Source organism: Sebastes fasciatus, chromosome 9 (assembly GCF_043250625.1).
Source record: "Sebastes fasciatus isolate fSebFas1 chromosome 9, fSebFas1.pri, whole genome shotgun sequence".
Lineage (NCBI taxonomy): Eukaryota > Metazoa > Chordata > Actinopteri > Perciformes > Sebastidae > Sebastes > Sebastes fasciatus.
This window is the reverse complement of record NC_133803.1, coordinates 6,214,843-6,231,640: the sequence shown is the minus strand read 5'-3', so window position 1 is coordinate 6,231,640 and position 16,798 is coordinate 6,214,843. Positions and strand designations below refer to the sequence as shown.

General features: G+C 41.5%; 1 protein-coding gene across 3 annotated transcripts in view; it reads left to right on the top strand.

Annotated features, from left to right (window-relative positions):
* gbf1 (golgi brefeldin A resistant guanine nucleotide exchange factor 1) overlaps window positions 1–16,798 on the top strand; it is a 109,242-nt gene that overhangs the window by 30,402 nt on the left and 62,042 nt on the right. The gene's annotated exons all lie outside the window — the stretch shown is intronic.

Here is a 16,798-nt window from a genome sequence, read left to right as displayed (position 1 = left end):
ATGTGGTTAGTTTACAAAGAAAAAGTTTGCCGCGTGGACGGTCTCGGACAAAGATCAGCGCCACGAACGTCGTTATGTTCAATGACAAATTAAGCAGTAAAACAACGGCTTACAAGATTTCTTTAAAACTATCATGGCGATCTGGATAGGAACAAACCTGGTGTGTGCGTAACGTGTCACTAGAAGCCTGTCAGTCGGACGAGGGGTGACGCAGCACCCAGTACGTTACGGTGGGGACATCCTCCCTGCCGTGCAGCAGTCCGTCCCCCCATACTGGGATCCAGTCCCGAGTGAGCAGAGTGCAGCAGCACGTCGGGCAGCTGCTTCGTAGTGCCGTGGGTTCGTCCGGCCCGGACGGCTGAGACGGCAAAGCCGGAGCTCCTCATCCACTCCCCGGTGGAGTCCTGCTGCTAATTGTCCACTAGTTAATTGATCCTGAATGGTGTCGTTGTCTTGGAAAAAATATAGATGAAAAATTATAAAATGGGTCACCAAATATACTGTACATGGGCGGCTGTAATATGTGCTCATTCAAAGACCGTAATGAAATGTTGAATGAGGTCTTTGTTTCCCTGGCGCAAAGGGTGAATAAATAACAGGAAAAACTAAATTAACAAAAACATTGGTATCGGCAATAAGCCAAATTGTTATTTTAAATATCGGTATTGGCCCAGAATTTCACAATCGGTACATCCCTGATTAGATTGGACTTGGATCAGGGCCTGGGTCAAAAAAACGCAACTAAGACCTTCCTACCATGAAGTGGACATTTGGCACAAACATTTGCCTTTAGATGTCGTCGGACAACACATCCTACTACCCAGTCCATTTCTCACACTCTGAAATGAATACAGGTATGTTACCTGTTCCCATATGGATACCAATTAAACCAAATAGCAACATGCATTTCCCACTGCCCACTGGTGCTATGTACTGTATGACTGCAACACAGGTGTATCTTACAGGCAAGCTAAGCATTATTTATTCATAATCCTTTGTTGCGATATGTCATTTGCTCTCATGGTCTCTCTTGTAAAAGAGCTTTTGATCTCAGTGAGATTTCTTGAATGAATAAAGCTTAATTAACAAACTAACTTTTGCATGCCTTCGCTAGATGTAGTTCCACTCACTCTGTTGATGACGGCAGGTATCATCATCTTCGTACCCTAACCTGGTCAAAATGCCAAAAGTGAAACAGTCTAGATGTCTACATGTAATCTAAAATCTCAGAATTGTAAAATATATCCACTGTCCACAGGTAGGTGTAAAGGAGAACAGCAGGGTTAGATTTTATTTTGTTTTATAGGTTTTTCTTGCATCTACCATTTGGTCACCGGCACCATTTGAAGAGTAAAGTTTTGGCACAGTTATCAGGGGACACATTTAAATAATGCCCAGTCTTACATGTCAGTGGCTCAGTGGTCGCAGTAACCTGCTGTAATGCAGCTTGGTGAGATGCACCAGGAATAAAAATTATAATTATATATTTTCCTTGGTTTGCTAGTGACATGAATAATGGGACACAACTGAATGTAGCTCATCTCTACAGCTTCTTTTTTATTCAGCTTTTATTATTTTTTTTGCATTTTAAAATCATTATATACTCCAGTTTGTAGTCTCCACAGCAACTTGCCACACTGTAATTCATATCAGTTTTTATTCTCATTGTAAAGTGCTGTCCATGGACCGAGGACTTGCTGTGGCTCAGGACCGGTCACCAAGTGGACCTTGGGGCTTTCAGCTCTGTATATCCAGACTCCGATTTTGTTTGTTTGGGTGTTTATCCCAGCTATAGAGAGCACAGGGTGAGGTGCTTTATGTACGCCTTGGGGGAGGCTTTTTATTTAGTAGTTAAACAGCATGTACTCCTAGAGACGGATCATCAGTCAGGCTTTTTCTTTGGCAGTGATCAGCATGCAAAACCAACACTGTAATGTGCGTTTGCTTTGTTTGGGAACTAGCTGACTAGCTGCTGGCCTGGGAGAACACACACTCTGCTCTGGTGTCCCCTCAAACCACCCTCCCCCCCTCAGCCCAGGGTAAACTGAAACAGCCAAGATTAGTATTAATCCCTCTTAATGCTGTGGCTCATAATATAGTCATTAGGTGACTTGAGACTAAGCCATCCTACCTAACTGCTGCGATTTATTAAACGCACACAGAGGATTTGCTGTCAGTGCTGGGTGGGTATAAAGCGAGCATCATGTCTAAATACAGTGGTATCGGCCTATTAATACTGATGAGATGTGCTGTTATATTCAAATGAGGGGTTTGCACACTGAGGCAGGGACGACTCCACTCCTGCATGTTGTCGAAATTCCTCAGCATACTCTGCAAGCACCTCACTTATTTGTCAGTAACATAGACTGTAAAACGAATTATATATCAAATGCATCTACATATCCATCCAAACTTGTTTACTTCCTGTCAGCTGATGTTATTTACATACACTGCAACAGGAAATAAACTGGAACACATTTATAATGTTTACGTTAAAACCATGTAATGGTCTAAATATTCTATATTTGTGACATCACAAATGGGCATAAATCATTGCGGCTTGTTTCACACGCACAATTTCTGAATACGGGCTGTGTGTATTTCTCCGTATACTGAGCATTTTGATAGTTTAACAGTATTTACAAAGCATTTAAACCTGCTTTATAATGTAAAAGACCTGAAAGTTTTACTTTTTACAATATGGGACCTGTTTGGTAGTGGGAGTAGTAGTAGTTCAGGAGTCATTTTAATGCCCAAGTACCTAAAACCTTCAGTAGTTGTCAGAAAATGTGTTTACTATGGGATTATGTCTTTCTTCCTTATTAAGAAACATTAATACTGATTTTATCCCTCCTAAGTTTTCAATTAATCTCAAGATTTGGAATACTATTTTTTACATTTGTCAGGAAAAATATGATATCATCTGCATATAAAGAAATGCGATGATCTATCCAATCGTAATGCCTGATAGTCCTGTCTGTGCGCTCACAGCTATAGCCAGAGGTTCAGTTGCTAACATGAATAGCAGTGGAGACAAAGGGCAACCCTGTCGGGTGGATCGCTGTGAACCAAAAGCAACTCTTTGACTAAGTCTAAAAACCCAGTTAATGCAAATAATGCTTTGTGGTAGTGGAGTGTTTCCTTGTGAAACTTACCCATTCAACAGCAGTTTTTCAAACACTACATCAGTTGGCCATGTGTAATACCCGGCAGACTGAAGTTGCAGTGTGAGCCTCTGTGGCAGTGGTGCATTGTGTGCTGTGTGAACACAGCAGAGTTGGCCTGTACAGTGCGTGATTTCTGGAATCTCTCCTACCCCATGGGAATGCCATTAGTGGGGAGCTGAAGGAGTGCAGCAGGTGAAACAAATGACGATAACTCCACACTCCTCCACACACCCTCACACCACAGCTTTGTTTCTTTGTTCACTGCTTTGCCTCAGTCTTTTTTTCTCTCTCTCCCCACATCTGACATATTCTTGCCTTCTTTATCTCATCAACTCCTATCCGTCCGCATTCTGGTTTTCCTCGATGGCACTTAGTATCTTTGCTGTGGAAATTATAGGCTGGACCGCTGCAAAGCAGTCAGCCCTATAAACACAAAAGTCTGTCCCTGACTTATTGAGTGAGTGATGAAGTTACACCATCGGTTGAGTGTTGGGAGTTTCTCCATTGGCCGTAACTCTTTCAAAATGAGTAGGAGCAAACAGTCCTAAATAAAGCTTTGTTTATGCTCGTACGAGACACCGTGGCGCGTGAGCTGTGAGTGCGCGCAGAGGCGTTTTATGCTCCCTGTTATCCGTTGCAGTATTCTTCTGCAAGCAAAACATTCTGTGAAGAAGCAAGAAGTCAACGAGTCTTAACAGAAGGATGCCATAGACCGAACATAGCTGCACGCTCTGCTGCAGGGCTGCAGCCATCCATTATTTTAGTAATCGAGTATTGTACCGATTATTCCATCAATTAATCCAGTAATTGAATAAGAAATACTTTTGCTTTATTATTAAAGAGCAAATATACAAAAGAGTAAATAAGACAGATCTCTTCAAATAAACAACTAATTGGGATTAAACAAATCTTTTAGTAATCAAGTTACTTGAGGAATCGTTTCCGACCCTACTTATTAGGGGTGTAAATCACCAGTTTCATCCCGATATCATATCGATTCTTTGGACAACGATACAATATTTGCCGATATCACAAAGTCTGCCATGATTTGATTTCGATTTGATTCAACTCAGGGGCCTGCGAGCGATATGAGACGATATCATATGCCCATTTAACACAATCAGTTACATTTATTATCAAGTCACAAAAAGCAACTAAAATGTGATTCGAAAATTTGATTACTGGGCTCTTCAAGACATTTAAATAAAAAAAACAATCTATTCTTTTTAATAAAAAGAATAAAAAATCGTTGTTGGAGGTCTGGTTGCTGGTCAATGCTGGTGAGCGGCTTGTTAATAAAATGAGAATAGCTGGTCCACCTTAACAGCCCACCTTAAGTGAGCCTTAGCCAAAGTTGTTGCTAACTTTGGGGGCTAACCCACATGAAGCACTGCTGGGTTCACAGCTATAACGTTACTGCTGCTCACCTTCACACACACACACACACACACACACACACACACACACGCTATCTTTCTCTCTCTCGGCCGACCGGACACTCGCTAAATGTTACGCCTCTAACACCGCTCGCTAACGCCGCTTGTCTCCTCGTGTGGCAGTCCTTGCGGAATGCATAACCGAAGCGCCACCAGCACTGTTTGAATGTTTAGGAATGAGCTGCGCTTGGACGGAAATGGTGAAACAGACGTGCCATGGGAATTTCAAAATAAAGGCGCATCTGAAAGATGATGTGTATCGATGTTTTCTCTTTGCATCGATGATATTGAATTGTTGATCATTCAATCGGTCTAAGGATCCAGATCGATAGATCGGTACACCCCTAGCACTCATCAAGGGGGTTGTGAAATCCAGCCCGAGCACGTGTGCTGGTTTATCCTGCCCAACTGATGCCATTTGCAGCTTAACCCTATACTGCACTCAACCTCCAAACTTCATTATCCCAACCGTGTGCCCCCCTCCTTTCCCGATCCCGTCCTCATCCCCCTTCTTCTTTCCTCGCCCCAACATCATAACCAAGACACATGCTGACATTGGCAAGGGTACATGGTTAAAGGATGGGATGGAAATTGCGCGTCTTGCTCGCCACTGTTTGTTTTTCTGGAAATAGAGGTGATAATATGAGCCTGCCTCATCTGAAGGGCACGTCGCTGCGACACGCGACAAGCAAACACTTATGCATCAATATGAAATGGAATGATTTGGATTAGATGGCTGCATTTATGGCAAGGCAGGTCATTTGAAGAAATGTTTAAAGAGTTGATCTTTTGTCCGTTCCAATGAAGGACAAAGATATTAAACCATGAAAAATAAATTCATGCGAGGACTGTTATTTTACAGGAACGATATCCTGATGAATTACTTCTTTGAGCTCATAGTGCTACAGAATATTTCTCTGCTATACCCCACACATTCATTCAGAAATGTTCATGCGCAAAACTGCGTGCGCACACAGTTAGAATTCAGCACGATAAAACATCCGTTATTTATAAGTACACTGAGCGTAAAGTATGTCCATCCATCACAGAGGGGACAGCAGGCTGTGGAACACATTAAGTGGACGTTGGGGCTCGGCCAGCTCCCCGCCGGAATAATGTGGCCTCTGTGCAAAGTATGCGGCATAGAAAATACATTTTATGTACAGGATAACAGGTGCAAAGCAGCATGGCTGGCACTCTCTGGCCCAGGCAAGGTTTGGTGATGAAGTCATGCTGTTTGACTTCACCTACTTTATTTTTACTGGTTCTGCTTTTTTGAGGTGAAACACAATGCTGCTGAAAGAAATCGTCTTTGAACATAGTAAAGCATTTTTGTCAAATTGACGATTTGACAGAACCACAGAAGTCATGACACAAATGTTTTCACAGGCTGAAGAGTAATACCATGACTAGTAAACTGACCCTTTTGTGTAATCACCCACCCCTACATGCCAGGGAACAAAAAGTAATCTGGTACAGTTTAAAACACCCTACGGCATTTGAATGAAATTAAAGAAGCCTTTTTAAAAGTGCCCACAGCATTGTAGTTGACCGTGTCGCCTACAGTCCTAAACTCTGTACAAGCCCCTATGGCCTTGGCTGTAATACCTGGCTCTACTGCATTCCTCCCTCCACACATACAGACACATGCTCTCTCTCATCCTTCATAAAAACGGGGAGCCGTATGTCTTCCCAGTGGCAGCAGCTCCAGTTTGTCTTAATGATCAGCATGAAATCCAGAGGGCAATTTGAACAGAGCCCTTAAGGTCAGAGGTCGCCACCAGCGCCGTGTGCTTGTTTGGTCTTCAGCGGTGTCGTCATTAATATCGGGGGCTTCAGTTGTGGCAGACAAAGCATGGAGGACTGGTATAGTGGGGGGGAGCTCTGTGACTTTCTAAAGGATTTCAGTGAAAGATGACAGGGAGGCAGAACACACATACTTATGCTCACAATAACAACACAGGTGAAATCTGAGAGAGTGCTATTCATTAAAGCTCCATCTTTAGAAATTATTTTCTTTAAAGTCATTTCATATTGTGTTGAAATAGGTTTTTACAGGATTGGTCGGTAGGGTTATTAATAGGGGTGTTGCGATTCTCCAAATCCACGATTTGATTTGACTTTCGATTTTTAAGGCCACGATTCGTGTCGATTTTCAATTTAAACATGCCATTGTTAGACTAGGGATTCTTGATTCAATTGGTTTTATGTCCTGACAACTGTCATTTACTCTTTCAAATTCTTCTTTAAAAAGAGAACTGAACTCCTTTTTTTATTTAGAAAGTAAACAGTCTGTGCAGCTGAGAGACGGCACTCGGCAGTTCCGCTAGCTATTTGCTGCTATCAGCTGCTCTGATTCAACAATGTTGAGCTGCAGAAACATGCATGTAGGCTAAAATTCAACCGTGGTGTTGTTCTGTCGGGAGATGCAGTGATTTAATGTTAAACCAAGTAAGAGTAGAAGAGCTATGATGAGTAAGAAAACTAAAGTTCAATAGCGGCAAGGCTAATTCATGCAGTGTAAAATGCTGTAGGCATGCCCTGAGTATCGTAGCGACAGGAACGGCCTACATTTCCCATCATGCCTGCCTAGTCCAGAGTGCTGGACTGAGTAGTTTCAGCTTGCTGTTTTATGTTCCAAAATGTTATTTTTGTTAGTGTTTGTTATGTAATGTGGAGGCTGATGTTGGAAAATAGTGATTTTTGTGCTGGTTTATAGTTTTAAACATGAGTGAAGTGGCTGTTACATTTCTTGACTCCAGTTTTCTTTCTTTCTAGCGCACGTAGGTGGACGGGGGCGGAGAAAAATATAAATAATAAGAGTGATCGTCGGTTCTGCTTTTAATTTCGGTGGTCGACAACGAAAGCCAATTTCGATCGATTTTCCGATATAGAATCGAAATCGTAACGTGACTAGGTCGTCACCCCAACCTGCTGCTATTTCCAATTGCTCGGCACAAAAGGATGATTGTAGATTTTTTTTGTTGCGTCCCTTAACTGTAGTTGTCTCGTCTAATTTCACCATTTCGTTGTCATGTTAACATTGTCATGTTAACATTGTCATTGGTTTTATGTTGATTCACCCCGACAATAAAAGAATGATGCTATACATATGTGAGATGTCGCAACACATTACAACTACAAAGGCAAACATCTACTCACCTCTAAACCCAAATAGAAATGTAAAATGGGAGTAGTTATTTCGGGCATCCAGGACATGAAATGACATGGAAAAAAAAACAAAAAACACACTTACTGTACTAAAAATAAAACATTACATTCTGTAACAGCAGATTTCCACAATTTAATGAACTGCGAGTATTGTAAACAGAAAAAAAAAAATCAATATCATGACATTACTATTACAGACATCACATAATTAATTAGTATTACGTTCTTTGAATTAGTCTTATCATCTTGTCCATCTAAAAGCTGTATTTCGTGGGCTTCACTGAGATAAAAGAAGTAGCAACTGTTTCATCTGTTACTTTCCTGAAGGAGCAATGTGAAGACATCTTTTGATTGACTCAGTGATTGATTAGGCTTTAGGAGCTTATAAGTGCTCGCAAGGCTATTGGATCTCTATCTGGACAATCCAGTAACAGTGTTCTTGTAAATACAAATGCAAACTATATTCCATGTAGCCCTTTAGGAAATGCTCCCCTGCAGTAGCCATTACAGCCGTCCTCCCAAGCATTTTAGAAAGTTTTAATTTCTCTAGGGCTTTCAAATTGCCTGTTTAGGTTGTGCAGAGGCATTGTTCCAAGCATCTATAAAATACCACTGTGGCCCAATGAAATGACCATATGGAGCTCCATAGCATTGTTTCATCCTAATTGCCCCCCTTTCTACAAGTGTCAATTTCATTCAGGAGAATATACAGGGACTGAGGGGCAGGAGGGAAGAATGAATGAAGCGAGGGGTGGGGGCCGAGGGCTGAGGAGAGCTGACATTCATCAAACTTCTCCCGACAGATGGATAAGAATATTGTCGTGCGAGACTTTGTTCAGCAGATGAACAGCAGAATTCTCCCTGGATTTCATTCAGCCTTGCTGGGTCTTGTTAAAGTGTTGCTGCTCTCTTCAGCATTGCAACCAAGGACCCTGACTCTTAATTTTAGCAGCTGAAGAGGTCCAGATCAATAACCATCAGTGTTTGGTTTTGGGCCGCTGCGTCGGTCAAAGGGGGGATTCACACTCCTCCCTCATCTACGGTTCCCCCCCGCCCCCCTCTGTCTCTGCCTCTGTTGCACCTTTTATAGAAGGTGTCATTTTGTTTTGTCCATTTTCACTGAAAGCCTGTCAACTGTGGGGTCAATGTTGGGGTTGGGTTTGAGATTTGTGTCGTGCATGTGTCGTGCACACGGGTGTATACTGCAGTGATGTCTCCGAGATGTAACAGTGTTGTCTCTACACACATTTCTTCTGCTGCTGTCTGTACATAGATGCATTTATTTTTATACATGTCAGGCCACGTCAGAACCACTACTGAATATCTATCTTTAGTTTAGTTGTCTAAATTTTGCATACAACAAAAGATCTACATTTTGCAATGACTATCCACAAATCATACATGCTTTCTCCACATCTGTCTTTTTTTATTAGCAAGAGGCCAAGAACAAGTGAAGTCCACCGCACGGAATCTGTAAAATATACTTTAATGATATAAATATTAATCATGTACTGTATATATTATGAATTAATAGGCTGATTTGTTGCCATCACCTGTGTAATTATGATTTGTTCTCGAATAAGAAAAACAAAAGGATGTTACTTATTATTTTCGTTTTTTTCTCCACAATGACTTCTTCCAAACAATTCAAAACATGTAACCTAAAGTCAAGTCATTCATTCCTTGGATACTCTGGTGATGTGATGTTACGCAGCACTTCACTGGACCTGATGTTTGAGAAAAGTTTAGTTATGTAAGAGTCTATCTAAGAATTCACCAAGAAATAACTGATCATGAGCGTTATTAGTTGAGACCGGAACTGTATTATGTGTCATACATAATTAGGGATGTCCTGATCCGATGTGAAAGATCGGTATTGGGGCCGATCGAGGCATTTTTTTTTTTGAACTGACCGGTTATATTGAGCTATTGAGGCTGATCCGACTTTTTCAAAGGTGCTTTTACTCGTAAAGCTTTCACGCACAGCAGCTTAACGAGTGCAGCCGCCGTCAACATCTAACTTGTGTGTCCAATGTCGGATAGTCAACAGTGTCCCGCCAGTACCCCCGACGTGCGCAAACGGTGCGAGGGCCCGATCATCACTGCTTACAGCTTTAATTTGTACTTATTTTTACACTATATTTTCACTAAAAAGAACTAGAAGCACCATGTCAAGTAGGCCGAACCCAATCTGAACACGAACATCAGTTGTTAATATTTGTCCGGAACCCTGTCCAACTCGGGTTTGGTCGATTATCCACACTCTAGTTGGCACTGCACCCGAGTCCACCCCTTTTAAAGAGACCTCGGCCCTATTGTTTATTCCACTCCAGAGTTTGATTGACATCTTTCAAGCCAACCGTAAGGAACTGAACCAAAAAAATCAATTCATGTATGTATCGTGATTGGTTTTTTTCTTTTATGATTTTGAAATAGATTTTTTTAATGCCAGAATCAATATATTTGCTTCATTTGAGTCTATGCGGAGGTAGAAGGAAGTTACCGCTTTTATTGTTGTAGTCTGAGTAACGTGACGTCATATCCGAAAATACTACTAATGTGAGGGAAATGTCTTTTATTTTTTTATTTTTGGGTTGCTGGAAAATGATAAATAATACCTGACAATAACTGATATATTTGACTTCAGGACATCTCTGACTACATACATGCTGAAAATCAAACACTTTAACTCTATCAATTTAAAGATTTTCCAAAGTAAAAGTCCTTAGAAGTGTATACTTTTTCCCATGGCCTAGTGTTTTAAGAAAGTTAACCAAAATCACAATAAATCGTAATATCAAATTGCAATACTTAAAAATCGCAATACATATCGAATCAGCACCTAAACATGGTGATAGTATCGAATCAGGAGATACAGTAGGTGTATCGTCCCAGCCCTACCAAATAGGTCAGGCAAAAGCACCATAAACTCTGCCAGCCACTAAGATACATGATATATTTCAACAGGATATGCCCTGGTATTGGATAGATATTATTGGTAGATGATAAAACGTTTGGAAATATGATTGTTCGAATGATCGATGATGATGATGATGATGATGATAAAGGTCCCATGCCACGACCAGTAATAATGCAGTTGAAGCCTCCATCACTGTAAAATATGTCACACATTAGACGAGCAGATTCAGTTCTTCATCCTTTTGTGATTTTAATGGATCAACAACAAATGAGAGTGGCTAACCCAGCGGCTGCAGTGTTCCCCTGCCTGTCGCTCCACTATACCTGACTGTGTGTCGGTCCCTCTATCGTACGAGCACACCGATGCACACATTCCAACAGCTGCCTGGTTTGGAAAATTGGCTTTTTGTTTGCATAGCGTCAGACGCAGAGAGTCTCTTTTGGCTTGTTTAGTCTCATTGGACATCAGAATGGAAATAAACAAAAAGTAGACCGGCAGTCACAATATAATATGCACAGTAAATTCAGATGTTAAGATCACATAAGCCATTTAAATATTAATCTGTGTCTTTTTTTAGGGGCACGGTTTAATTCAACAATTTGACATTAATCACCATCACTTGTCTTTAGTAATAAACATACAGATGTATGCCAATAGTTTTGAGTGGCAGCTTGATTAATGTGCACAACCTGTGACTAGAGCTAGGAGAGCAGAAACAGATTATAAAACAGATTTGGTAGCCTCTGAACTTTGATTCCGGGTATTTTGCTACCTGGGTGATTCACACACACAGGTGCACATAAATCATTTTTTTTGTCCCACCCTAAATATCAATAGCATATGCAAAGAAAATGCTGTCACTGTAGAGCCTGGGGATGGGGACCTGAGCCAACTTCCTGTATCCTGCAACACCGGCTCTGACCCTCTTAAGGTGGACTGTTAAGGTGGACCAGCTTTTCTCCTTTAAAGTGACGAGCAGCTCCTCCTCCGTTTAACCGTCAGCATTAATCGGTTACATTTCTTAATGTCGGTTAACGTTTAAACGGTTCCTATTAGAGCACGTGTTTTGTGTTACCCTACTTTAAGATTAAACATGCATGTTAAACTTGCTTTTGTAAGACAAGGAAGTTACTCAGTTGCAATGCCAGTAGTACCACACAGATGTAATCCTCCTCTGTTTCTGCCGTGTCGGCCATTAAAAGAGCTTGTTTTGTTTCAAGTGCTCAGCTCCTCTACACTGTGATTCTGTGGAAGACGGGCCTGTTTGTACAGCTCCTGACTCTGCTTAAGAAGCCCTGCAAAGATCTCTGGAGCCTCCGCATTGACATATTTGTATGTTGTCAATTGAGATGGTCTCGTTGGGTGTAGATATTGTTTGTGTTTCTTCCCTGTGCAGTTTTTTCTCCTCCTGTTGTCTGGACAATAAGGTGATCTGTCTCCTGCTGTTTGCTCGCTGTGTTCTAAGCCTTTTCTGCTCCAGTGCCAATAGATGTGCATGTGTTAAAGATGGCTTCTGTTTTGCGGTGAGCCGGCCTCATCCGGAGGTGCTCTCCTGGGGGCAAAGGTTCACCCCCCGCCTGTACTCTCTCTCTATCTCTCGTTGCTGGGGTTAATCCACACATGGCTGGATACTCTCACTACAGCTCCAAGCAGAAAAGATGGAGCTCCAGCGTGGTAAAGGTAGATAGGATTAGGCTCATGGTGAATCGGAATGGGCTCATTTCACAAACCTCTTTACCAATTAAGCTGAATTCGAGTTGGGCTTGTCTGCACTCTTATATATCAGGACTTGTACCCAGCAAACCCAGCCCCTTAGATGGCAACATGCACGCCCGGGTGAGCCGGTTTAATCCTGCGTTTTTTTTGTGTGTGTTTTGGTCAATGTCATCCAGAGGTTAACCTGGTTATAGAATGATTGCCTCACCACGGCTGCAGCCGTCCTTATTTATTTCACTCCACTCCACAAGCCCCGGAGATTGAGTCGAAGTACAGAGCCTGTATTTAGACTTTATTTAAGAAGATTGGCGGTGGCCACCGGCAGACCGCTCCAGTCAGCCCCCCTGTTCACCGATGGCCAGCTGGATCAATACAACACAATTGAGTTTTCCAATCTGTGGTCTTTGGGAACGCAGCCACAGCACTTACAGGGTGATCGCCCCTGATGAAGTCTTCATCAGGATCTATTGACAGATTCATTTGAGCACCCCTCCTTCCACCCTTACCACACTGTAAAGTAATGGGACACAAAAACCCTCTTTAGAAAGTTTTCTGGCAGCTGATGGACAGGTCGAACCAGCGGAGCTATAGCTCACTCCTTCAGAAGTTCATTTTTGTTTTGCTTATTTCAGCCTAAGTTCATGTTTTTATTCTGTCTTTCACAGGGAAACAGTGTTTGTATTTTGTTCAGTTGTTGCTAAATTTACACTCGGCGTCACCCTTCACCCTTTAAACCAAAATGGCCCCAAGCTTTCACAATAACTCAAATAAAACACCAGATGAAAAAAATTCAATAAAGCAGCAAGCAAGAGATTTGCTTTTGGAAGCGAGGCCTAAAAGTGACCTGGCGGCCGATAAAGGGGACTGTGTAAATTTCCAAATTATTTCATATTTGATTTCTAAACAAGCTGCAGGGGTATTGGATATCACACGCTAGCGCGCGGCGGTCGCATGTGCACTTTTGGAAATTGGTTGGACGCTCTCCGAGGCGCTTTTGATGTGAAGTTGTTTTTTTCTCGTCTGGAGTGGAAGCTGCTCTTAAGAAAAGCCATAATCCTCACGGTATTGCTGCGGCAAGCACTCCTCTGGCACAACATTTCACAGCGGCATGCGTGACTCCGCTAATTTTCCCCATTGTTGTTTTACCTGTTTTGTATTTTTGCTTCCCCCTCCTCCTCTCTTTCTCTGAATTCTCCAGAGAAAGAGAGAGACTATTGAAGTCAGGGTGGATTGGCCCAAGGTGGTTTTCCCAGAGTGGAATGCCCACTGAAGCTCCCTTTCTCTGGGAACTGATTACACAGGCAGGTCTGTTGCATCTCGCACTCCAGCTGGATTCAATAGACTGTAGGATTCAGTTGGTGTGGCTTATTATTGACACTAATGTTGATGGTTTGCTTTTGATAGACGATAATTATCTAATGGGTCATTAATTGAGGTTTTAAATTCAAACATTTGCTCTACTAGCACTTAACAAAAAGTCTAGTTTAGTTACGCAGGTATTAGGTCATAAACTAAACTATTGGGCAAATTAAACTTTTGACCTGATGAATAAGGGAATAAAGTTGCTACAGCATGATTGTCTGAACCAAATTTTATGGCAAACCATTAATAGTTTTTGAGACATCTCACTCTGAAATGTCAACCTCGGGCCAAGTCAGGGATCACCAAAGTCAGTGGCAGTTCTGACAATTTACAATGATAACACTTGATGACCTTTCACCTTTCACTTGAGACAGACCATGTTGTGCAAGTTGACACTTCACTAGAGCTAGCTCAAAGTTCAGTTCACACAGATTCAGATGAACTAGTTCACGTTCATAGTTCGCAATTTTGAACTAAGTTCACAGTCCCTAAAAAATGAACAGTTCATTTCTTCTGTTTTTTTCTTTTAAACTGGTCGGACGCTGTGGTGTTTAACTAGACTTTCAGACTTATTCCCAGCTTATATACACATCTCTACATTCCTGTTTACATTCAGTCTATCCATTTGAAATACTGTCTACCACAAATTTATATTACTTTATTTTAGATATTATTTGTGTTTATATTTTAGCCCTATATTTGAACTTACACCACTTTATGTCTCAGGTTCTCAGTTTGCATTTAACTGCTCAACGTGCACAAAATGCGGTCCTTTGGATGCGAGGATGGAACAGACGATGACAGTTCGGTGACCGTTGTCTTTTTTAGCGTGTTCATGCACAACACTGGAGACAGAAGTAGACCACAGCAGAGTTTTTTTTTAATGATATGTTCCCTTTTTAAATGAATAAAACTAGGAATAAATAACAATCCACAACAATGATGGAAGTAGCTAACGAGTGAGCCATCTCGCCTCTTTCTCATCTCAAGAGTTGCATATGCGCTGCACTGATCGGGCAGGGATTACGGATCGCGTAGCGAGTGACGTGTTGTTGTTGTGGTCCTGTGTGTAGCTGTAAATGAGCTGATAAATGCTCTGATAACTTGATATCAGATCGGTGCATAGACTCACATCATCGCCCATACCCCGTCCAGCATTTTAGGCAGTATTGTTGTATTTGTTTTTTTTACTGTTTAGCCCTGCTTCAAGTCTTTATGATTTACTCATCTCTATATTGAAAATGCTCCATAAAGTTATTATGTTGATGTAAGAAAGTGAGGAAGCATCTACTCCTTTTAATTGAGCTTCTGTAAGCAGCAGCAGCAGAACGGTTCCAGCCCCCCTGTGACGTTAATTCCTCATTGATGTGGTGCTCTCAGAGCAGCAGTGCTGTTTACACAGACTGTCTTATAGAGTGAAGCGGGGCAAAGTACTCCACACAGCACTGTTAACCACTCTGTTCTTGCTTATTTATGTGCGCAGCAATATCTAAGGCTGAAGCCCTCGCAGAGGAACCCCACATGGTGTGGCTTTGTCATGAGATGTAGAGATACAGGAGATGCAGGAGAGATATTTGAAAGTAAAATTGACTGTTTTTTAGTGTTAGGTCTTTAAAAAAAGATTAACATTTTTGTCATATCTGATATCTTTGTACAGAAAGCTTTTGTGTTGAGAGCTGAAGTCATGACGTCATGTTTTGGGATAGCTTCTGTGACTCAATGTAATCTCTCATTTAACATTTCTTTCGTCTCGCTTTCTGAAAAAATGAAGTTGAGGTTTACTGTCCATATTCTACAACAAATCAGTGTCCACTGCAGCAGTTGCTATAAGAAATTGAAACCCCCTATGATTTTAACAAAGTTAAACGACTACTTTGCGAGCATGGAAAAAGCTACAGCTTTCATGAATAAAACGACAAAAGCGGCAGTGTGGGTACATCCGTCGTTGTCTCTTCGATTCGTCCTTGTCCGTACAACTCACCAAAGTTTTCTTCTAAAGTCCTTTTTTCATCTTTCTCTGCTGTCTTAAAAAACGTCCTGCTGTTACTACAGACATGTCTGAGCTAGCTGCGACCCCTTAGACTGGCCGTTCCACGAACGTCTAGAGCTTATGGGAAAAGGTGTTCTTTAAAGGCTGCTAAAAACCAGGCGGCAACCTCCGGTTCTGAGAAGTGAAACCAGTGCGTAAGCGCCTTAAAGTTGCATTCTTTCTAACAGCCAGCAGGAGGCGATTAAAAGAAGTCTGATTGTATAGAAGTCTATGAGAAAATGAGCCTACTTCTCACTTGATTTATTACCAAAGTAAACATTGTAAACATGAGTTTATGGTCTCAATCGCTAGTTATAACACTTCTTCAATACAGCATGATGTTCATTTAGTAAATTATGGTCCCGTTTAGAGTCAAATAGACCATAAAGCAGGGGATGCTTTAGGGCGTGGCTACCTTGTGATTGACAGGTCGGTACCACGGCGTTGTCCGGTCTGGGAGTTGTCCGTGTTTTCTTCTTACAACTTTAACCCTTTCACAGTGTGTTTTCAAAGTTAATTGTAACATTTTGGTCACCCAAAAATGCCTTATTCAGTGTTGGTTGTACTGAGCTCCACACTCTCGCTCGCATTGAAAGCGTCACAGCGGACGAGGAACTGCTTCTTCGTAAAGTTGAAGTGCATATTTAACGCCTTGTGGACAGAGAGTGTCCGATATATTGGGCTATAAGTAAATAAAAAGACCACAAATCTATCTTCTTATCTGGTTTCTTACTCTGTCGATATGAAGACACAACAAGGTCGATATTATTCATCTTTACAATAAATGATTAGTTCTACGTTATTATAAAAAATATAGATGTATTTCTAGGGGGTTCAATGAGCTCCCTGAACCAACTCAAACTGAGCCTGTGGATGTTGGTGACAGCCACAGCCCGATCATTGAAATTGTATACAATATTTGAATTATAATTGGTACCCGATTTGGTGAATAATAAACCTAACAGTTAGATTTCCATGATCTCATATTGTGTGGTTA